The 24,077-nt window shown below is 43.7% G+C and overlaps 2 long non-coding RNA genes across 2 annotated transcripts; both read right to left on the reverse strand.

The window, feature by feature from the left end:
- Positions 1–5,551: 5,551 nt before the first annotated feature.
- Positions 5,552–7,892, reverse strand: LOC138224204 (uncharacterized). Its single transcript, XR_011182559.1, has 2 exons — positions 7,023–7,892; positions 5,552–6,639 (listed from the first exon to the last, which is right to left on the reverse strand). It is a non-coding gene; the product is annotated as an uncharacterized lncRNA (long non-coding RNA).
- A 10,048-nt stretch (positions 7,893–17,940) lies between these two features.
- On the reverse strand, positions 17,941–20,307 carry LOC138224206 (uncharacterized). The gene is made up of 2 exons (XR_011182561.1): positions 19,438–20,307; positions 17,941–19,054 (listed from the first exon to the last, which is right to left on the reverse strand). It is a non-coding gene; the product is annotated as an uncharacterized lncRNA (long non-coding RNA).
- Positions 20,308–24,077: the final 3,770 nt, after the last annotated feature.

Here is a 24,077-nt window from a genome sequence, read left to right on the forward strand (position 1 = left end):
GTATCCTCAGCCAATTGGGAACACCTGTAATCTCTTTATCCCGTACTTGAACACCCTGAAACTATTTGTTATAGGAGCGTAGGCAGTGGGAAGAGGAGTGGGCTCGTGTCGAATTGCCTTACCCGTTCCCAATCTGCAGGAGGTCCCACGACGGAAGGTAGCTGCTCCAGTCGCTGGAGCTCAGTTCGCTGTCGAAGGAGGACGAGGGCTCTGGCTCGGGGGAATCACGGCTCCACAGCTCCTACCTGTTGCAGAGTGTTTCTGCCCTCCCGATGGCCTCTTTGTTTTAGAAGGATCCATCCCTCTTCGCTTGCTTACACCACAGGTTTCATCGACGATAGTGTGCATCCTGAAGCAGTGAGTAATCGGAAGTTACCGCTGTCACTTCTTCACAAACTCATAACTCGCCGTGTTCAATTTTGTGTTGAGTTACAGGAACCTCAGCATCAGATGAAATATTCTCCAGCGCCCTAGGGAGACTGGGGGACTTGCCAGATTTTCAGCTTTATTACTGGGTCCTTCGGCTCAGGGCTGTTGAGCAAAGTGCTCCCCTCTGCTGGAGAGCCACAGGGGCACTACAGAGCGGCCTCGTCTTCCCTGCTCCTGCCCGTGCCTGTGGACGGCCAGTGTGACCGCGCGCGAGACAAAGTAGTGCATTCGTGGTGTAAATACAGAACGTTCACTAGCTGACTGAGGAAAGTTACAGAGACGGGAGTATACGTTCTGAAATAATGTGAACCACTGTTACTACACACAGACAGACTACTCAAAAATCATGTGGCTTTTTAAGGTCATTTTGTCTGCCTAAAGTATGTTAGATTTGTCACAGCAAAGAGTTTGAATACTTACAGAATGCAGCAGCTAGAATTGTTACTCGGAGCAACAGGTATGACCACATAACCCCCATACTTATCTCTCTTCATTGGCTTCCTATCATGTACGGGGCGGACTTCAAACTCCTTCTACTTACTTACAAGGCTCTCAGAGGTCAGGCACCTGTCCTGCCTCGCAGGGATACTGCAGAGGAGAAATACCGTACACAGCATGGTTTCAGAGGCCTGTCCGTCATGGGCTGGGCACCATGTGAGTTGAATGCTGCATCAGTGCCATGGAACCAAGAGGGGCATCGTGGATACAGCTATCGTTTAGGAGGATTCTGCTGGTCTGCAGAGACCTGCATGGGGTACTGACATACAGACGACGTGATGGATGGATGGATTGATTAAAACCCGCATTCATTTCTTTCTTTTTTTTTAATGATATAATGTTAGCATGCCCAAGGGGGTTGGGCAGCCAGTTGACCTTGGACCCCTAGAGGATTTTATTCTCCTTACTGAGGAGCCTTTGGTTCCTTTCCTCCATTGTCTTCAGTTCTGTATTCACAAAATGTATATTTACTTGCACTGTTAAGCACCTTGGGGCAACCTTGTTGTGAAAGGCGCTATATGAAAATAAATTGAATTGAATGACAGAGTCACGGCTTTTCCAGTTTCCTCTCCTATTATCTTCTTTATCTGCACTCTAAAACACAGTGAAACCTTGAACCTTTCAACTGGACCACTGCCGTTCTACATCACAATGACTTTAACTAGGACGGAGACTTGAATGGGATGAAAAAGGAAAAGGCATTATTTGCAGGAAGAAATTAAACTGTTACACCTGATCACTTGCTAAACAAAGTGATTCACTGGAGTGGAGGCGGTGAAAGCTTTGTGAATCAACTTACAAAAGGATACATGTAAGAAACGTAGCTCCCATATTAAACCCTTGAAAAATCTCTGAGTGTTATGTGCAGGTGAAAGTATTGTTCAATTATTGTAATAAAGCTCACTCAACTAAGACCCATGTTGGAAAAGTACCAGAGTATTCTCCCCTTAGAGGAAATACTAACAAGTAGGATGTTAAAATGAAAAGCATAAAAAACTGAATGATCTTCAGTAGTTAAGTGATTATTGAGCTCTGGGTCACAGTGCTCCTGAAAAAAAAAATCAAATTTCAGCAGAGACACCCACGGACAGCAGGTGAGCACCAAGCTGTGCCAGTGTCTAAGTGTATGAATCACAGTTTCAAGGAGCTTTTTTCAGTTTCGTTCCACTGATCGGCCAACACGGGGGGCACTTCAGTCTTACTCGCCCTACTGCATTAAGAAACTGTACAACATTCTCCAATAACCTCACCTAACGAAAAGCAATTTGCGTAGCTGGGAAAGACTGGACTCCCCCACTGGGGATTTTTGTTTTTCATCCCGATGGGGATGTGCACTATATAGAACGTTGCTGGACCCATGTGCAATTGGTGTCATTTCTAATCTAGAGGTCGAAGCTGTGAAACTTTCTAAGAGATGGAAGATCTCTTGCGAGACACCGATTCACAGAAGGGGCTAATGAGATCTTTGCTTGAAGTCTCATTATGCTGCACTATTTCATTTGTCAGTGGGCACGACTCACAGGCATCTAAAATCATTTCAGTGAGGGACTAAACAGGCCTCTCGCAAAGACTCGGGAACGGACACAGACCTTATCATCTCTGCTCCTCGGGAAGCGTACAGAGATCACATTAGATGTGTTGCTCAAGCTCTTTATTGTCACGTACAGTAAACCCAGCAGTGTGGTCAGTGCGGGATGTGTTCTGTCCCGACGGCAAGGTCGGCAGCCAGAGGAGACCTGAAACACAAGACGGAGAGGTAAGACACTGATTCCGACAGAGAGAGCTTTCACACCGGATTACCGACAAGAGGAGCAATAAGAGAAGAGTTGTAAAGACACGCCGAAGAGAATATTCTCATCTAAGAGGAAATACTAACAAGTAGGAAGTTAAAATGAAAAGCATTAAAAACTGAATGATCTTCAGTAGCGAAACGATTACCGAGCTCTGGGTCACGGTGCTCTTGAAAAAAAAATCAAATTTGAGCAGAGACGCCCACGGACAGCAGGTGAGTGAATGAGTTGTTTATTTTGTTTCCTGTGAATTATGTAGAATTCACAACGTTTTCCATTTGTACAGGGAAACCATTGCAAGCAGATTCACTTCTTCTGCACTAGAATGAATGATTTCCATCTTCACTCTAGGGTACTGTGCTTTGTAGCACTGTATTGTATTCAGCATATATGTCTGTTATGTATACATTTTCTTTCTCACTTTGTCTCTCTGTCCATTTGTATCAGTTTTTTGGAGAGCACCATCACACCAGCATCACAACATTTATTCTACTGCCTTATTAAGCAAATGTCTCTACTAAATTCTTTTTATATAGAAAACATATTTTTGGACATGATATACACAAATGGCTAATTATACCTTCTGATAATATTTCCATCTTAGAAATGAAGCATTTCTCTCCTGCAGTTTGAGGTTGTTAAATAGAAAACTGGATCACCCCAGGGCTGAATCTTCTCCCTCTCTTACACACGTTGTTCATGAACGATTACAAGAGCAAACACATAGACTGACTTCTCACAAAGTGTGTCGATGACACAGTCCCGGTCAGCTTACTAAAGGACCCAGAAAATCACCACGGGCCATTCTGAACAGTTTCTCGAAATGGTCTGTTGACTTCTCTTTGATGTTTCACGTTACAAGAGCAAAACAATACTCACTGATTTGAGGATAATTGCGCCATCCCTCCAGCCTACTGAAATGAACCGTCAGACTGCAGAAGCTGTCAGTGACTACAGGTCCTTGGGACTGGTCAGAGAAACCTGAGATGAGACAAACGTTGTGAGACCATTTATAAGCTTGTGACCTCAAATTAAACAGAAGTCAGACATTTTCAAAGGGGGCAACACCGCGGCACAGTGCTTAGCATCGCTGCCTCATAGCACCGGGGCCCTGGAGTTGATTCCAGGGGTGCTGTCTGTGTGGAGTCTGCATGTTTGTTCACGCTGCAGGGGACACCTCTCCCCCACAGGGCACACAGACACAAACTCACACCACAGCCCATTTTCCCACAACACAATCAACCCGCCAGTATCAGTCTGTGTTCAGTGCTGGGGAGGTGCCTTGTCCTTGCAGAACAAAAACAAGGTGATCAGGACTGACGGCAAGATTCAGGTATTCAAGTACCCAGTAAATCCAGGGCTCAAATGGGGGAACTGTTTCACGAGCTACACAATATCCTCACACACGATGACAGAGCCTTGGAAAGCCGTGTGGAGAGTGAGGTGCTCGTACCCAGCCGGAGTTAAAAGACCATGCATTGAGCAGAGCAACTGAGCAAAAGCACACTATCGATCTATCCAACCCAGAAAAGCACACATCTCTGTGATACAGAGGCTAAGGCAACATGTGAGTAAAAGATTTTGAATCAGCAATTGTGCTGATGAGCCAGTCAGCAATTTTTCAGAAACAGCAAAAATGTCATCAGCCTCCAGGAGCTGCAGAAGCTTGTGAGATATAAAGGAGTGAAACCAGGGCAGGAGAATCTGATTCCTTCTGCAGGAAGCTGAGGAAAAAGATGCACACCCTGCAGACTGAAAGGAAGACAGTACAAACTATCGGTCATGTCAGCCTAGAAGAAAGTGTAGTGCAGTGTGAGTTGCAACTAAGTTTTTGTTCAATATTTGTTTTGTCTGAAAGAGTCTATTTTGATTAGATGCATGCAACACTATTTCTTTCTCATTCTCTGTCTTTCTATGTCTTATTTGGATCACAAAGCTCATAACCCCGCCAGTTGCTTTGGCTCTGAAAGCATCCCTCAGCAGGGACAGCCCTGATCCCCAAACACAGGGCTGCCCTTCCCACTGCCCGTCTGCTCTCTGCCCAGTGGAAGTAGCGTTTCTACCCGCAGCTGTGTGAGAGAAGATGAGCTGAGAGCACTAACCCACCTCTGGAGAGGGAAGAGTCTCGGCCGGAGGGGAGCAGGAGCTGCCGGGCTGCCGCAGACAAGGCGCCGCTGAAATGACAGAGAAATCTTTTAGAATCAAACGTCACCTGGCTCAGTGTTTAAGCTGTAGTACACGATCACATTAGATTATTAAAACATGCAGACTGCCATTTCCATTCTGTACAAACAAAGGGTTTTCCATTGTAGAAAACACCACCGCATATCCAAAGCGGAGTGCACTGGGACTGCAGTCCAGAGAAACCCATCATGTTACAAGAACTGGAGGCCATTTCACACCAAAACCGTAGAACAGGATTCTTTCTGCACACCCAGTACTGGGTGCTGTGTCGGAGGCTCCTCACCGGAAGAGACTTGCATTCCTGTTGGCTCCTCTCGTTCTGTGATGATTTTAGCCGTCGAATCGGGCAGGAGGCAGGCGCTCTTCGGGAGCTCTCGTCCCGTGCTATAACTCGAAACACGCGATGGCACAACCGCTTCCTCCGTACAAACAGAAACTTCAAACAACAAACCCCAACAAGAAATCTGTGCACACTTGGACTCCTGCTGCAGCTGAGCAGTCACGCACACACCTCCTGTTGCTCCCAGAGAGAAACAGGCCCAGGGTCCCAGCGCTGCCACCCGCTGCGCCGCGTCTCTCACCTTTTCACCTCCACATGCAGATCATGACGCGACCGGAGACTCGCCGTTTCAACAACTTTTACAGCTCCGTTGACACGGCAACCACGTTTTATTGACAAAGTAAAATAAACACAGGAGAAAAGTTTGCAAACAAGACGGGAGCTAAAAGAAACACGAGGACAGTGGGTTTGCTTTATGTGCCGGGTCGATAAACGAGCGCTGCAGACACGTGAATAAAACAAAATATACACACAAGGGAACACAGAAGAGAGACATAGAAATACAAGAGACGATAAATACGCTGAAATTGTATTAATATAATTAATTCTAACGTTCAATCAAATCAGCGAAACACGGGGGCAGGGCAGCCCAGTGAACTACAGAGACTACATTACCCATAAGCCCTGTGGGCGACAACATTTTGACGTCATCGACTCGCGTCTTTTGTATTTTTTATGAGATCAAAAACTACAAGAAAACATAACGCAGCAATCGTATTGTCAGGGGTACATGCAATAATACATGTACAGGTTATGGAAAAAAAGATTAAACAAGGTAAATGCAGATAGGGTCCGTCCATGCTTCAACGTTCTTACAACTAGACACAGTACGTCTTTACATCTGTTTGAAACTGTTCAAACAGGGTCTCCTCTCACACCATTCCGTTAATAATTATGTTTCATAACAAATGTATTCCTTTAAAAGTAAATTAGTCTCTTTCTCTATATAAGTTTGTAAAAAAGTCCTGAATGTTTATAAACCACAACATCACCAAAATAAATGTTGTTAGGTTTCAGGTCTGCTTTCAGAAAGGTCACAGTTATCATCTATATTGATGATCAATCTCCGCATAAGTCTTTCCAATAGCGCTTTAAGACTCGTGTATCTCTGTCGCCGCCCAGTGGACATTTCTCGGAAGTGTCACCGCCTGTCGGAACTCGGAAAAGTCCCGGGACTGAAGCCGTGTGACTAGACAAGAGCCGCATGTCTCCCGCCTCCTGCTGAAATCTCAGCGCCGATTGGACAAAAGCTGCTCACAGTCCGGATCCAGTGGAAGGCTGATCCAGTCTGGGTTTTCCTTAGCCGACAGTCCGGATCCAGTGGAAGGCTGATCCACACCGGGTTTTCCTTAGCCGGCAGTCCGGGTCCAGTGAAAGGCTTTTCCACTCCGGGTTTCCCTTAGCCGACAGGGAGAGAAGGAATCATGACATTGAATACGGGAACAGTGGAGCTGGCGAGATTCAGGGAGGGTTTTCCGGACACATTTGAGTTGATAGTGGAATACACGTTTTTCTTATTGCGCATCAGGAATTTCTGTTGTAAATGTGAATTAGGTTTCTTATTCTAACTCCACACTTCACAAGGATCCCTATCTCATGTCTCTCCAGCGCTGGCTGGGATTACCATTTCAGTGGGCCAGCACTAAGAAACAGGTCTGCACCACCCAGAAAGACAGATTAATTTTTTTCTGTTCAAGCAAGATTGTCAGCTTGTGCCACTGTGAAATCACTTAAAGGTTATTCCTCAGAGACCAGCTCTGCCCCTGTGTTGTTCTACTTACTGTAGTTTTGCAGGACTGAGGCTACAAAGACCTGGCTGTCCATCTTGAAAGGGGCATCACTGTTCCATTTCAGATGGGACACAAGCAGGCAGCCAAAGGGAGCAGAAAACACACTGAGGTGCTGGATCATTCAGGCACATTGTGTCATTGAGAGAAGCTGCTGTAGGAAACCGGAGAAACTGTGCAGAGCTGACCTGGAGACGTGGAGGACATGAGCCAGACAGATGTTCTACTTTAACACTGAAAAGCAAACCTTAATACTGTGCGTAAAAGGCAGAGCTGGGGTGATAAAGGAGAGTCAGAGCAGTGCAGAGAGAGGGCAGGGGAGGTGCAGTCAGTCAAGATGAAGACTAGACAGTGAGAGAGGGACTCTGCAATGGGAGAGAAACTAATGTAGCATTAGTATGAGACCAGTCCCTGCGTCAACAGCACAGGCCAACAGAGGAAGGGAGGAAATCAACAGTTTAGGATTCTATATGTGTATTACAAATGAGAAAGTAATAAAGTCCGGCTGTGCCAGGAGATATTTCACACTGTAACGACCTAAGAAAAGCAGTTCATCAGCCTGACAAAGTTTTATTTATCTCATATTCCTTCTTCTTATATTTTTCCACTTTTTGCACAAATCCAAGTAATTATGATCTTTTCTTGATTTTCTTTTCCTGGAAACTAGTTAAGAGATCAGGAGCTCTTGGGATCCTAAGAGGCGACCACTGCATTTAAACGTGCAAGAGTTTTTAATACCGATATTGCACTAACCGGAAGCCTTTCCAAATCCTACATGAAAACAGACAGCTTCCCACTTTACAACGCCAGCACGAGTCCGATACAGACGGCTGCATTGGACCGTTTCCCGCACATCGGAGACACTCTGTGCAGAATATTAAATAAAGTTCACGATGTACGGAAATACACTGTGTACGTCTTTCCAGACCCTATTCCACTGTTCAGGCCCCAGATGTTCAGCCAGGTCCTTCTCCCAGATCAACTCAACCGCATGACATGCCGATACTCCAGAGTTCCTGTTAATTCAATATAGCTGACAGTCTACATGCGCATACGTTTTAAATACACCTGTGAGCTTGCAAGAACTGCACTGTGAGCTGCAAATCACTTGTTTGATGGCATTTTTTTGTCAAATACACCCTGTGCTGAAAATTAAATTATAGACACTTATGATGAACAGAAAGAGACCCTTTTGTATTTCGATAGAGTTTAAGGGCTACATGTTTATAAGTTTTAAAGATCGCTGTAAGTCTCTCCTCAATTCTGACACTATTAGGTGAAGAGTATTTTTACAAAGTAAAGTACAGCTCATACATGTTAGTCTTGAAAGAATCTAGGAGCGTTATTAGGGGACTAAACAATTATACGAATATTTGTGGATGTAATTAATTGTTAAGATCTCTGTTGCAAGATAGCAATATCCCAGTTGTTACAGTATATTGGAATTTATCATTTGTAAATTGGGTTGTTTTGAAAAAATGTGGATGCTGCCCACCCGAAAAGAACTACCAGAACTAACACAAAAACACAACCACACTACTCTGATCTGTGAGCTTTTTGGGCAAGCACACGCTCAAGAAGAAAAGCACAAACACAAACAGACAACTCTCAGACATTGGAGGATACTTTCAATGCATAAATTCTATATATCCTATATAATGTAATCTATAGGAGTCCATAAATCAAAACTATTTCTAGGAACAATGGAATCATTGAAATGAATGAAAACCAGCCTCCAGAATGGATCAGTCTGGAAAACATACTGTGAAAATGTCTACCGACAGATCCCAGACACAGAAGCATTAGACCAGAACAACATATATGAAAACCTGAAAATATTCCAATTGGCTATAAGAGACAACCCAACCCCTTAGACTCCCCAGTCACTGAGCAGGAGCCACTAGACAAACTCCAGGCCCTCAGACCACGAAAGGCCTGTGGCCAAGACACAGTCGACAACACTTGACTCAACTGAAGAACAACACTTTGAAACACAACCAGCTACACATACCTCTGACTGATAATCAGTTCATCTGGGGGTTTTCCTGACAGTGAAGTCACTGAAGGACCAGGCACACGGGGCATTCCATGCCAGTAAAAGGAGGCTCTACAACATCAATCCCCCAATACAATTGGCTCTGAATATTAAAAGTGCAATCAAACCCTTTGCCCTATGCAGCAGGGAAGTGTGGGATCCCTTCACTGAGCAAGATTACACTAAATGGGACAAACAGCCTGTAGATACTCCACGCACAGAGTTCTGTAAAAACATCCTCCCAACTGGAATGCCACAGAATCCTAAACAGACAATACACGCAACACACACTAACTCTGTTAACCATAACATTATGCGATGGTACCATTCATTTTTAACAAATCGTACACAGTATGTCAGGCTCAACAAAACTCTTTCCACGTCACGATCTATGAGCACAGGTGCCCCTCAGGGCTGTGTGAGCTCTCCAGTGCTGTTCACACTTTATACAAATGATTGTACAAGCAGTAGTCAAAGCATCTTCATTTTCACATTCTCAGACAATACAGCTGTCCTGAACAGCATCGCCAGTTAATGCATAGAGGTAGCAGCTTATCTGTATACATGTCAGAAATCCAAAGGTTTGTGCAATGGCATGACAACAATAGCCTAATTCTCAATGTTAAAAAAACAAACGAAATAGTCTTTGATCCCAGAGCAGTTGGTGATCACACGCATGTAGTAATCCACAATGAATTTGTCACTCAGGTTGACGGATACGATCAAGTGCGATCAGGTGGGGATTTTGTTTTCCTGGGGGGGGGTTTAGTGGTGCACCTTAACTTGCAAATACATTTTTATTTGATGACAATGTTTTGAGTTGTTTTAAAGAACTTACTGTTTTGATTAGATGTATCAGAGACTGTGACTCTGCTTTTAGCTTCCCATTCCTTCCAAACAAAGGGTCTTCTGTTGTAGAGAACAGCACAGCATATCCAAAGCGAAGCGCAAGGGGGCTGCAGTCCAGAGAAACCTGTAAGTTTACAAAGAATGGAGGCAATTTCACACCTCTGGTTGTGCCAGAGGGTCCTCAGTGGAAGAGATACCGGGGTCCCCAGCACTGCTGTCACCTCTTCTGTACTCCTCCTATGCTAACAACTGTGTATCTACTGCTGACTCTGTGAAATGAATCAAGTCTGCAGATGATCCCACCGGAATAAAAAAAAAATCTGTAGAGGAAGGAGGTCATTGCTATAGTCAGCACCCCAGAAATCCGGACCCACGAGAACATAAGCAGAGCATGCAAACTCCACGCAGACAGCACCCCAGGAAACCGGACCCATGAGAACAGGGGCAGAGCATGCAAACTCCACACAGACAGCACCCCAGGAATTAAATCCAGGGTCTCACTGCTGGAACCCACTGCGCCGCCGTCTCTCACCTCCACATGCAGGAGACATGCAGGTCTCGACCGGAGACCGGAGACTGGAGACTCCTCACTCCTGCAGTAACACACCCAGCAGGACTCGCTCATGGTCCAGTGAGCCCAGCAGTTTGAGTCTGGTTTCCAGCGCTGATGTGTCCCTGATAGTCCTGTCCCACAGCCTGCGAGTCACCGTTTCTTCCTTTTCTTCCGCATAATGTCCACAAAATACTCCAGCTGGCGCTTTCTAGACTAACGTTTCTGCTTTGCTCGCTGATTAGATTAAAAAAGCCATCTGTTTATCTGCTGGAGGTCAGATCGCAACAACTTCTGCAGCACCGTTTCCCCGGCAACCACGTTTTATTTAACAAAGTAAAATAAACACAGGAGGAAAGTTTGCAAACATGCAGGCAGGATGAGCGCTGCAGACACAGGCTTGTGAAATACACAGAACAGAAAACAGAAAGAAAAATACACACTAGAGTACACATAACACAATCAGGGGGACACAATACTCCTGCCCTTTACACAAACAGGTCGGCGCAGCTGTCATGATGTCTCATTTACAAAGAGTCTGAAGATTTGCTCGTCTCTTCCCAGAGCAGCTTCACTCCGGAGAGCAAGAAACAGCTCCTGCCGAGTCCGTCTTGCAAGAGAGACATAGAAATCCGCGACACGATTAAACGCTGAAATTGTAGAATTAATTCTGATGCTCAATCAAATCTGCGGAACGCGTGGGCAGCGCACGTGTTCTGTAGTGCGCTATAGAGCACTTGAGAGACTACATCTCCCACAAGCCCTGTGGGCGAGTTCCTTTTGACGTCATCGATTCGCGTCTTTTTTCTTTTTAATTAGAACAACAATACATGCCATAAAAACAAGAATACATATAACATAGAGTATAGTCAGGGGTACATACGATAATACATGTACATGTTATGCAAAAAGATGAAACAAGTAATCTTGTTTAATAGTAAACAAAAACAGATAAGGTCCGTACATGTTTCAAATTGTCTGTACAAACGCATTTACATCCGTTTTAAAGTGTTTAAACATGGGTCTCCTCCCACAGCATTTCGTTAGTTATTATATCGTGGAAGTATCATATGTTTTTAAATACAAACGACATTTTCATATTACTTTCAATGGGTTTAAATGTTGCATGGTGTTACTTCTTTAAAAGTAATGTCAATATTAGTTTCCTTCTTTACATTAGCTTTCAGAGTTGCTGTCACAAAAGTCACAGTTACCATCTGTTTTGATTTTCAATCTCTGCACAACGAGGATCTGTAAGGAGGCGCTTCAAGATTCGCCGCCATAGACTCGTGTATCTCTGTCGAAAGTGCAGTTCTTTTTGAACTCTTGTAGCAATAAAAATAGATACGATACAAAACAAGAGTATATATAGCAAATCAATAATGTCATCAGGGGTACATAGATAGTATAAAATATTTACACTTCTGAAAAAAAAAATCAATATCTGCACAACAAGTCTTCGACAGCGCTTTGAGACTCACCGCCATAGACTCGTGTATCTCTGTCGCCACCCAGTGGCCATTTCTCGGAAGTGTCACCGCCCGCCGTAATTCAGTGCAGTCCCGGAATAGAAATTCTGATTGGACGAGAGCCGTATCCATCCCGCCTCCTGCCGAAACTCGGCGCTGATTGGTTATGACCCGAGTCACTCAAGGTGGGGGCGGTATTTCCGTTTAAGAACACGGAAGTCCGCGGTGATTGGCTAGGAGTTGTGTCACTCACCCAACGAAAAGGAAGTCCCGCCTTTTCCCACCCAACGGCGTTGATTGGACAAACCGTGCGTCACTCTTATGACGTCACTTAACCACGACGGATCCGGATCTGATGCGTGATTAGCGCGACAGCCGGTCCGTCGCTGAGATCGGTGTGGAGCCGCGGCCCAGGATGCTATGGTTCCGCTCTCTGCTCGTCAAGCACTGCGGACTCACGGAAAACCGTATTGCAGGGCCGAGAGTTATTGAACTCCAGACGTCGCCGGAGAGTTACTTTACTGGCGAGTCGCCTCGCGTTGTTGATTAATTCGACCTTATTGTGTTTTCTCTTCTTTAACATTTATATTGCAATAGTAAAAATGCTATTCAATGCACACAAGAGTACATTACAGATCACCGGGGTACATTATACAGGCAAATACAGACTAGGTAAGCACAGCTTTCATGTTGGGACATTTAGAAATAGTTTGGAGACGTGCCCTCATGTGTTTCAGATGTGACTTCTTTCCATTTGGAAGCGCCTTACTTCTACCAAGGAAAGAAAAGGCTTCGATAACGAGATCGTAATGAAGAAATAGTAACGATCATTTCATCGATTCTGACATTTATTGCTGAGAAATAGGTGTTATTTTACTGCTGTTATATTGGGCGAGATTTCAAACGGATAATCAAACGAGAACGGGTTTGCCCTGGAATCCATTCCACTGCCGAAACTGAAAGTCAGAGCAACAGAACGGACGTATTGTAAGGCGATTGTGGTGTTGCTCGACCACATCAATTAGGCGAGAAGTACACTCTGCTACTACGACATACGGTCTAATTATTAAATGCTCGATTATTTTTTATCTTTAGGCTATGTACACATATTATAACGAGCAAGTATAATGATTAAGTCAGTGATACATTATATGTTATATTCGGTTCAGCAGTATTGAGCAGTAAAATAACATCTATTTCTCACCAATAAATGTCCGAATTAGAAACCTTCTTTACACAATTGTGCCGATCAATTCAGTGTTTTAATAACAGGACAAAAAAACAAACGTGAGGTTTCTGGGCTGCTTTGAAAAAGACAATTATCATCTATATTACTTTTAAATCTCTGCACACTATGTATCTTTACCGGGTCGATTCAATGTACAATATTGTAATGACGCCTTAACCTTATTATTCATACAAAATGTGTTTGACAATCGTCATGTTTTATTCCACTCAGTTTCCCCAAAGAGGTGCTCCAAAATAGTTTGACAAGATATTGTGAGATTGCAAGAGGGATCTTAAGTATTTATTAGTACAAGTAGAACTAAATTGTTTTCCTTGTAGTCTAATAAAGGTTGTAAATCCTTCTATAGTTTCTGATGGGCTACTGTTAGTTTCTTAAAAGCATCAATACCTCTCTAGGAGTAGCTCTGGTTACGACGGATTGTTATCAGACTTATCACAAACATTATATCTATTCATAAAATCTTCTTGATTCTACATTTCATCATCCACACCAGTTAATTTGTTGACCCCACTTATACTATTTTAAACCCAGTTTTCAAAGCACGGGTTTATTTTTTCTCTGTATTCTAGATGATGATATCAATGGGAGGTATGTTTATCTATAAGAGACCACGTGAGGAGAACTTCTTCATGGAAGCTGGTACGTTTTGGGGGGGTTTCCAGCATCCAAATGACATTCAAGTAAAAAGTCTATACCCGCTAGTTCCTGAATGATTGAATTAGGGGAAACATACACCACCTACTTTGCTTAATTTTGTAAATAATACTCTGTCGGTATCAGTATTAGATGCTCTAAACCCTGTAGCATTTAGGCCTCCTTCTGCCTGTGTTTGACAAATAACAACCATGAATATTTTTTTTTATTTTACAGTAGTAAAGAACATCAAATCACATCTCTTTTTGGATTTTTGAAAATCTTAATACCAAGATATTTAATCACATCTTTTACATGTATATTACGTATGGTGCAGACACTTTCCAACAGCCACCAGTTCACTTTTCTGATATGTAAAGAAAGACCAGATACAGAGGAAATGACTTGTAAACGCATTTAATTGCTTTGTCTACATCTGTGTGCTTTCTCAGAGAGACAGTTGTATCCTCAGCCAATTGGGAACACCTTTAATCTCTTTATCCCGTACTTGAACACCCTGAAACTATTTGTTATAGGAGCGTAGGCAGTGGGAAGAGGAGTGGGCTCGTGTCGAATTGCCTTACCCGTTCCCAATCTGCAGGAGGTCCCACGACGGCAGGTAGCTGCTCCAGTCGCTGGAGCTCAGTTCGCTGTCGAGGGAGGACGAGGGCTCTGGCTCGGGGGAATCACGGCTCCACAGCTCCTGTGCAAGCACTCACAAAACAATAACCAGGAGACGGTATAAGAAAAAGTATTGTAAGACTTGCAGAGTAGATTTGAATAGACAGTGGATGTCACACTGCGTGCTTGAATATCACGAGATTCAGTTCATTCTTTCCTGCAGGTTAACTTCCTGTTTGACATTGTACCGCTGTCACTTCTTTACAAACTCATAACTCGCCGTGTTCAATTTTGTGTTGAGTTACAGGAACCTCAGCATCAGATGAAATATTCTCCAGCGCCCCAGGGAGACTTGCCAGATTTTCAGCTTTATTACTGGGTCCTTCGGCTCAGGGCTGTTGAGCAAAGTGCTCCCCTCTGCTGGAGAGCCACAGGGGCACTACAGAGCGGCCTTGTCTTCCCTGCTCCTGCCCGTGCCTGTGGACGGCCAGTGTGACCGCGTGCGAGACAAAGTAGTGCATTCGTGGTGTAAATACAGAACGTTCACTAGCTGACTGAGGAAAGTTACAGAGACGGGAGTATACGTTCTGAAATAATGTGAACCACTGTTACTACACACAGACAGACTACTCAAAAATCGTGTGGCTTTTTAAGGTCATTTTGTCTGCCTAAAGTATGTTAGATTTGTCACAGCAAAGAGTTTGAATACTTACAGAATGCAGCAGCTAGAATTGTTACTTGGAGCAACAGGTATGACCACATAACCCCCATACTTATCTCTCTTCATTGGCTTCCTATCATGTACGGGGCGGACTTCAAACTCCTTCTACTTACTTACAAGGCTCTCAGAGGTCAGGCACCTGTCCTGCCTCGCAGGGATGCTGCAGAGGAGAAATACCGTACACAGCATGGTTTCAGGGGCATCGTGGATACAGCTGTCGTTTAGGAGGGTTCTGCTGGTCTGCAGAGACCTGCATGGGGTACTGACATACAGACGACGTGATGGATGGATGGATTGATTAAAACCCGCATTCATTTCTTTCTTTTTTTTTAATGATATAATATTAGCATGCCCAAAGGGGTTGGGCAGCCAGTTGACCTTGGACCCCTAGAGGATTTTATTCTCCTTACTGAGGAGCCTTTGGTTCCTTTCCTCCATTGTCTTCAGTTCTGTATTCACAAAATGTATATTTACTTGCACTGTTAAGCACCTTGGGGCAACCTTGTTGTGAAAGGCGCTATATGAAAATAAATTAAATTGAATGACAGAGTCACGGCTTTTCCAGTTTCCTCTCCTATTATCTTCTTTATCTGCACTCTAAAGCACAGCGAAACCTTGAACCTTTCAACTGGACCACTGCCGTTCTACATCACAATGACTTTAACTAGGACGGAGACTTGAATGGGATGAAAAAGGAAAAGGCATTATTTGCAGGAAGAAATTAAACTGTTACACCTGATCACTTGCTAAACAAAGTGATTCACTGGAGTGGAGGCGGTGAAAGCTTTGTGAATCAACTTACAAAAGGATACATGTAAGAAACGTAGCTCCCATATTTAACCCTTGAAAAATCTCTGAGTGTTATGTGCAGGTGAAAGTATTGTTCAATTATTCTAATAAAGCTCACTCAACTAAGACCCATGTTGGAAAAGTACCAGAGTATTCTCATCTAAGAGGAAATACTAACAAGTAGGATGTTAAAATGAAAAGCATTAAAAACTGAATGATCTTCAGTAGCGAAACGATTACTGAGCTCTGGGTCACGGTGCTCTTCAAAAAAAAATCAAATTTGAGCAGAGACGCTCATGGACAACAGGTGAGTGAATGAGTTGTTTATTTTGTTTCCTGTGAATTATGTAGAATTCACAACGTTTTCCATTTGTACAGGAAAACCATTGCGAGCAGATTCACTTCTTCTGCACTAGAATGAATGATTTCCATCTTCACTCTAGGGTACTGTGCTTTATAGCACTGTATTGTATTCTGCATATATGTCTGTTATGTATACATTTTCTTTCTCACTTTGTCTCTCTATCCATTTGTATCAGTTTTTTGGAGAGCACCATCACACCAGCATCACAACATTTATTCTACTGCCTTATTAAGCAAATGTCTCTGCTAAATTATTTTTATATACAAAACAAGACCACGCATTGAGCAGAGCAACTGAGCAAAAGCACACTATCGATCTATCCAACCCAGAAAAGCACACATCTCTGTGATACAGAGGCTAAGGCAACATGTGAGTAAAGGATTTTGAATCAGCAATTGCGCTGATGAGCCAGTCAGCAATTTTTCAGAAACAGCAAAAATGTCGTCAGCCTCCAGGAGCTGCAGAAGCTTGTGAGATATAAAGGAGTGAAACCAGGGCAGGAGAAACCGATTCCTTCTGCAGGAAGCTGAGGAAAAAGATGCACACCCTGCAGACTGAAAGGAAGACAGCACAAACTATCGGTCATGTCAGCCTAGAAGAAAGTGTAGTGCAGTGTGAGTTGCAACTAAGTTTTTGTTCAATATTTGTTTTGTCTGAAAGAGTCTATTTTGATTAGATGCATGCAACACTATTTCTTTCTCATTCTCTGTCTTTCTATGTCTTATTTGGATCACAAAGCTCATAACCCCGCCAGTTGCTTTGGCTCTGAAAGCATCCCTCAGCAGGGACAGCCCTGATCCCCAAACACAGGGCTGCCCTTCCCACTGCCTGTCTGGTCTCTGCCCAGTGGAAGTAGCGTTTCTGCCCCGCAGCTGTGTGAGAGAAGATGAGCTGAGAGCACTAACCCACCTCTGGAGAGGGAAGAGTCTCGGCCGGAGGGGAGCAGGAGCTGCCGGGCTGCCGCAGACAAGGCGCCGCTGAAATGACAGAGAAATCTTTTAGAATCAAACGTCACCTGGCTCAGTGTTTAAGCTGTAGTACACGATCACATTAGATTATTAAAACATGCAGACTGCCATTTCCATTCTGTACAAACAAAGGGTTTTCCATTGTAGAAAACACCACCGTATATCCAAAGCGGAGTGCACTGGGACTGCAGTCCAGAGAAACCCATCATGTTACAAGAACTGGAGGCCATTTCACACCAAAACTGTACAATAGGATTCTTTCTGCACACCCAGTACTGGGGGCTGTGTCGGAGGCTCCTCACCGGAAGAGACTTGCATTCCTGTTGGCTCCTCTCGTTCTGTGATGATTTTAGCCGTCGAATCGGGCAGGAGGCAGGCGCTCTTCGGGAGCTCTCGTCCCGTGCTATAACTCGGACCACGCGATGGCACAACCGCTTCCTCCGTACAAACAGAAACCCCAACAAGAAATCTGCGCACACTTGGACTCCTGCTGCAGCTGAGCAGTCACGCACACACCTCCTGTTGCTCCCAGAGAGAAACAGGCCCAGGGTCCCAGCGTTGCCACCCGCTGCGCCGCGTCTCTCACCTTTTCACCTCCACATGCAGATCATGACGCGACCGGAGACTCGCCGATTAGATAAAAAAAGCCGTCTGTTTCAACAACTTTTACAGCTCCGTTGACACGGCAACCACGTTTTATTGACAAAGTAAAATAAACACAGGAGAAAAGTTTGCAAACAAGACTGGAGCTAAAAGAAACACGAGGACAGTGGGTTTGCTTTATGTGCCGAGTCGATAAACCAGCGCTGCAGACACGTGAATAAAAGAAAACATACACACAAGGGAACACAGAAGAGAGAGATAGAAATACAAGAGACGATAAATACGCTGAAATTGTATTAATATAATTAATTCTTACGTTCAATCAAATCAGCGAAACACGGGGGCAGGGCAGCCCAGTGAACTAGAGACTACATTACCCATAAGCCCTGTGGGCGACAACATTTTAACGTCATCGACTCGCGTCTTTTGTATTTTTTATGAGATCAAAAACTACAAGAAAACATAACGCAGCAATCGTATTGTGAGGGATACATGCAATAATACATGTACAGTTAGTGGAAAAAAAGATTAAACAAGGTAAATGCAGAAGGGTCCATCCATGCTTCAACGTTCTTACTTCTAGACACAGTACGTCTTTACATCTGTTTGAAACTGTTCAAACAGGGTCTCCTGGACACCATTCCGTTAATAATTATGTTGCGCAAGTATAATAATTTTTAAAAATACAAACGATATTTTCATCTTCCTTTCAAGGGGATTAAAATGTAACAAATGTATTCCTTTAAAAGTAAATTAGTCTCTTTCTTTATATAAGTTTGTAAAAAAAAGTCCTGAATTTTTAAAACATTTCTGAGGTACAGAATTTTCAGAGAACCCAAACACCGGAAATAAAAAGATGCCAAAGACCAGCTCTAATCGTGCCATATATTAAAAAAAAACTAAGAATTTTTTATTCCTTTTTTTCCTCCAAGATAAAAGATAGTCCATTCATTTATGCTTCTTTTTTTTTGGCAAAGCCGCATGTCTCCCGCCTCCTGCTGAAATCTCAGCGCCGATTGGACAAAAGCTGCTCACAGTCCGGATCCAGTGGAAGGCTGATCCAGTCTGGGTTTTCCTTAGCCGACAGTCCGGATCCAGTGGAAGGCTGATCCACACCGGGTTTTCCTTAGCCGGCAGTCCGGGTCCAGTGAAAGGCTTTTCCACTCCGGGTTTCCCTTAGCCGACAGGGAGAGAAGGAATCATGACATTGAATACGGGAACAGTGGAGCTGGCGAGATTCAGGGAGGGTTTTCCGGACACATTTGAGTTGATAGTGGAATACACGTTTTTCTTATTGCGCATCAGGAATTTCTGTTGTAAATGTGAATTAGGTTTCTTATTCTAACTCCACACTTCACAAGGATCCCTATCTCATGTCTCTCCAGCGCTGGCTGGGATTACCATTTCAGTGGGCCAGCACTAAGAAACAGGTCTGCACCACCCAGAAAGACAGATTAATTTTTTTCTGTTCAAGCAAGATTGTCAGCTTGTGCCACTGTGAAATCACTTAAAGGTTATTCCTCAGAGACCAGCTCTGCCCCTGTGTTGTTCTACTTACTGTAGTTTTGCAGGACTGAGGCTACAAAGACCTGGCTGTCCATCTTGAAAGGGGCATCACTGTTCCATTTCAGATGGGACACAAGCAGGCAGCCAAAGGGAGCAGAAAACACACTGAGGTGCTGGATCATTCAGGCACATTGTGTCATTGAGAGAAGCTGCTGTAGGAAACCGGAGAAACTGTGCAGAGCTGACCTGGAGACGTGGAGGACATGAGCCAGACAGATGTTCTACTTTAACACTGAAAAGCAAACCTTAATACTGTGCGTAAAAGGCAGAGCTGGGGTGATAAAGGAGAGTCAGAGCAGTGCAGAGAGAGGGCAGGGGAGGTGCAGTCAGTCAAGATGAAGACTAGACAGTGAGAGAGGGACTCTGCAATGGGAGAGAAACTAATGTAGCATTAGTATGAGACCAGTCCCTGCGTCAACAGCACAGGCCAACAGAGGAAGGGAGGAAATCAACAGTTTAGGATTCTATATGTGTATTACAAATGAGAAAGTAATAAAGTCCGGCTGTGCCAGGAGATATTTCACACTGTAACGACCTAAGAAAAGCAGTTCATCAGCCTGACAAAGTTTTATTTATCTCATATTCCTTCTTCTTATATTTTTCCACTTTTTGCACAAATCCAAGTAATTATGATCTTTTCTTGATTTTCTTTTCCTGGAAACTAGTTAAGAGATCAGGAGCTCTTGGGATCCTAAGAGGCGACCACTGCATTTAAACGTGCAAGAGTTTTTAATACCGATATTGCACTAACCGGAAGCCTTTCCAAATCCTACATGAAAACAGACAGCTTCCCACTTTACAACGCCAGCACGAGTCCGATACAGACGGCTGCATTGGACCGTTTCCCGCACATCGGAGACACTCTGTGCAGAATATTAAATAAAGTTCACGATGTACGGAAATACACTGTGTACGTCTTTCCAGACCCTATTCCACTGTTCAGGCCCCAGATGTTCAGCCAGGTCCTTCTCCCAGATCAACTCAACCGCATGACATGCCGATACTCCAGAGTTCCTGTTAATTCAATATAGCTGACAGTCTACATGCGCATACGTTTTAAATACACCTGTGAGCTTGCAAGAACTGCACTGTGAGCTGCAAATCACTTGTTTGATGGCATTTTTTTGTCAAATACACCCTGTGCTGAAAATTAAATTATAGACACTTATGATGAACAGAAAGAGACCCTTTTGTATTTCGATAGAGTTTAAGGGCTACATGTTTATAAGTTTTAAAGATCGCTGTAAGTCTCTCCTCAATTCTGACACTATTAGGTGAAGAGTATTTTTACAAAGTAAAGTACAGCTCATACATGTTAGTCTTGAAAGAATCTAGGAGCGTTATTAGGGGACTAAACAATTATACGAATATTTGTGGATGTAATTAATTGTTAAGATCTCTGTTGCAAGATAGCAATATCCCAGTTGTTACAGTATATTGGAATTTATCATTTGTAAATTGGGTTGTTTTGAAAAAATGTGGATGCTGCCCACCCGAAAAGAACTACCAGAACTAACACAAAAACACAACCACACTACTCTGATCTGTGAGCTTTTTGGGCAAGCACACGCTCAAGAAGAAAAGCACAAACACAAACAGACAACTCTCAGACATTGGAGGATACTTTCAATGCATAAATTCTATATATCCTATATAATGTAATCTATAGGAGTCCATAAATCAAAACTATTTCTAGGAACAATGGAATCATTGAAATGAATGAAAACCAGCCTCCAGAATGGATCAGTCTGGAAAACATACTGTGAAAATGTCTACCGACAGATCCCAGACACAGAAGCATTAGACCAGAACAACATATATGAAAACCTGAAAATATTCCAATTGGCTATAAGAGACAACCCAACCCCTTAGACTCCCCAGTCACTGAGCAGGAGCCACTAGACAAACTCCAGGCCCTCAGACCACGAAAGGCCTGTGGCCAAGACACAGTCGACAACACTTGACTCAACTGAAGAACAACACTTTGAAACACAACCAGCTACACATACCTCTGACTGATAATCAGTTCATCTGGGGGTTTTCCTGACAGTGAAGTCACTGAAGGACCAGGCACACGGGGCATTCCATGCCAGTAAAAGGAGGCTCTACAACATCAATCCCCCAATACAATTGGCTCTGAATATTAAAAGTGCAATCAAACCCTTTGCCCTATGCAGCAGGGAAGTGTGGGATCCCTTCACTGAGCAAGATTACACTAAATGGGACAAACAGCCTGTAGATACTCCACGCACAGAGTTCTGTAAAAACATCCTCCCAACTGGAATGCCACAGAATCCTAAACAGACAATACACGCAACACACACTAACTCTGTTAATCATAACATTATGCGATGGTACCATTCATTTTTAACAAATCGTACACAGTATGTCAGGCTCAACAAAACTCTTTCCACGTCACGATCTATGAGCACAGGTGCCCCTCAGGGCTGTGTGAGCTCTCCAGTGCTGTTCACACTTTATACAAATGATTGTACAAGCAGTAGTCAAAGCATCTTCATTTTCACATTCTCAGACAATACAGCTGTCCTGAACAGCATCGCCAGTTAATGCATAGAGGTAGCAGCTTATCTGTATACATGTCAGAAATCCAAAGGTTTGTGCAATGGCATGACAACAATAGCCTAATTCTCAATGTTAAACAAACAAACGAAATAGTCTTTGATCCCAGAGCAGTTGGTGATCACACGCATGTAGTAATCCACAATGAATTTGTCACTCAGGTTGACGGATACGATCAAGTGCGATCAGGTGGGGATTTTGTTTTCCTGGGGGGGGGTTTAGTGGTGCACCTTAACTTGCAAATACATTTTTATTTGATGACAATGTTTTGAGTTGTTTTAAAGAACTTACTGTTTTGATTAGATGTATCAGAGACTGTGACTCTGCTTTTAGCTTCCCATTCCTTCCAAACAAAGGGTCTTCTGTTGTAGAGAACAGCACAGCATATCCAAAGCGAAGCGCAAGGGGGCTGCAGTCCAGAGAAACCTGTAAGTTTACAAAGAATGGAGGCAATTTCACACCTCTGGTTGTGCCAGAGGGTCCTCAGTGGAAGAGATACCGGGGTCCCCAGCACTGCTGTCACCTCTTCTGTACTCCTCCTATGCTAACAACTGTGTATCTACTGCTGACTCTGTGAAATGAATCAAGTCTGCAGATGATCCCACCGGAATAAAAAAAAAATCTGTAGAGGAAGGAGGTCATTGCTATAGTCAGCACCCCAGAAATCCGGACCCACGAGAACATAAGCAGAGCATGCAAACTCCACGCAGACAGCACCCCAGGAAACCGGACCCATGAGAACAGGGGCAGAGCATGCAAACTCCACACAGACAGCACCCCAGGAATTAAATCCAGGGTCTCACTGCTGGAACCCACTGCGCCGCCGTCTCTCACCTCCACATGCAGGAGACATGCAGGTCTCGACCGGAGACCGGAGACTCCTCACTCCTGCAGTAACACACCCAGCAGGACTCGCTCATGGTCCAGTGAGCCCAGCGGTTTGAGTCTGGTTTCCAGCGCTGATGTGTCCCTGATAGTCCTGTCCCACAGCCTGCGAGTCACCGTTTCTTCCTTTTCTTCCGCATAATGTCCACAAAATACTCCAGCTGGCGCTTTCTAGACTAACGTTTCTGCTTTGCTCGCTGATTAGATTAAAAAAGCCATCTGTTTATCTGCTGGAGGTCAGATCGCAACAACTTCTGCAGCACCGTTTCCCCGGCAACCACGTGTTATTTAACAAAGTAAAATAAACACAGGAGGAAAGTTTGCAAACATGCAGGCAGGATGAGCGCTGCAGACACAGGCTTGTGAAATACACAGAACAGAAAACAGAAAGAAAAATACACACTAGAGTACACATAACACAATCAGGGGGACACAATACTCCTGCCCTTTACACAAACAGGTCGGCGCAGCTGTCATGATGTCTCATTTACAAAGAGTCTGAAGATTTGCTCGTCTCTTCCCAGAGCAGCTTCACTCCGGAGAGCAAGAAACAGCTCCTGCCGAGTCCGTCTTGCAAGAGAGACATAGAAATCCGCGACACGATTAAACGCTGAAATTGTAGAATTAATTCTGATGCTCAATCAAATCTGCGGAATGCGTGGGCAGCGCACGTGTTCTGTAGTGCGCTATAGAGCACTTGAGAGACTACATCTCCCACAAGCCCTGTGGGCGACTTCCTTTTGACGTCATCGATTCGCGTCTTTTTTCTTTTTAATTAGAACAACAATACATGCCATAAAAACAAGAATACATATAACATAGAGTATAGTCGGGGGTACATACGATAATACATGTACATGTTATGCAAAAAGATGAAACAAGTAATCTTGTTTAATAGTAAACAAAAGCAGATAAGGTCCGTACATGTTTCAAATTGTCTGTACGAACGCATTTACATCCGTTTTAAAGTGTTTAAACATGGGTCTCCTCCCACAGCATTTCGTTAGTTATTATATCGTGGAAGTATCATATTTTTTTAAATACAAACGACATTTTCATATTACTTTCAATGGATTTAAATGTTGCATGATGTTACTTCTTTAAAAGTAATGTCAATATTAGTTTCCTTCTTTACATTAGCTTTCAGAGTTGCTGTCACAAAAGTCA

This window comes from Lepisosteus oculatus, chromosome 19 (assembly GCF_040954835.1).
Source record: "Lepisosteus oculatus isolate fLepOcu1 chromosome 19, fLepOcu1.hap2, whole genome shotgun sequence".
Lineage (NCBI taxonomy): Eukaryota > Metazoa > Chordata > Actinopteri > Semionotiformes > Lepisosteidae > Lepisosteus > Lepisosteus oculatus.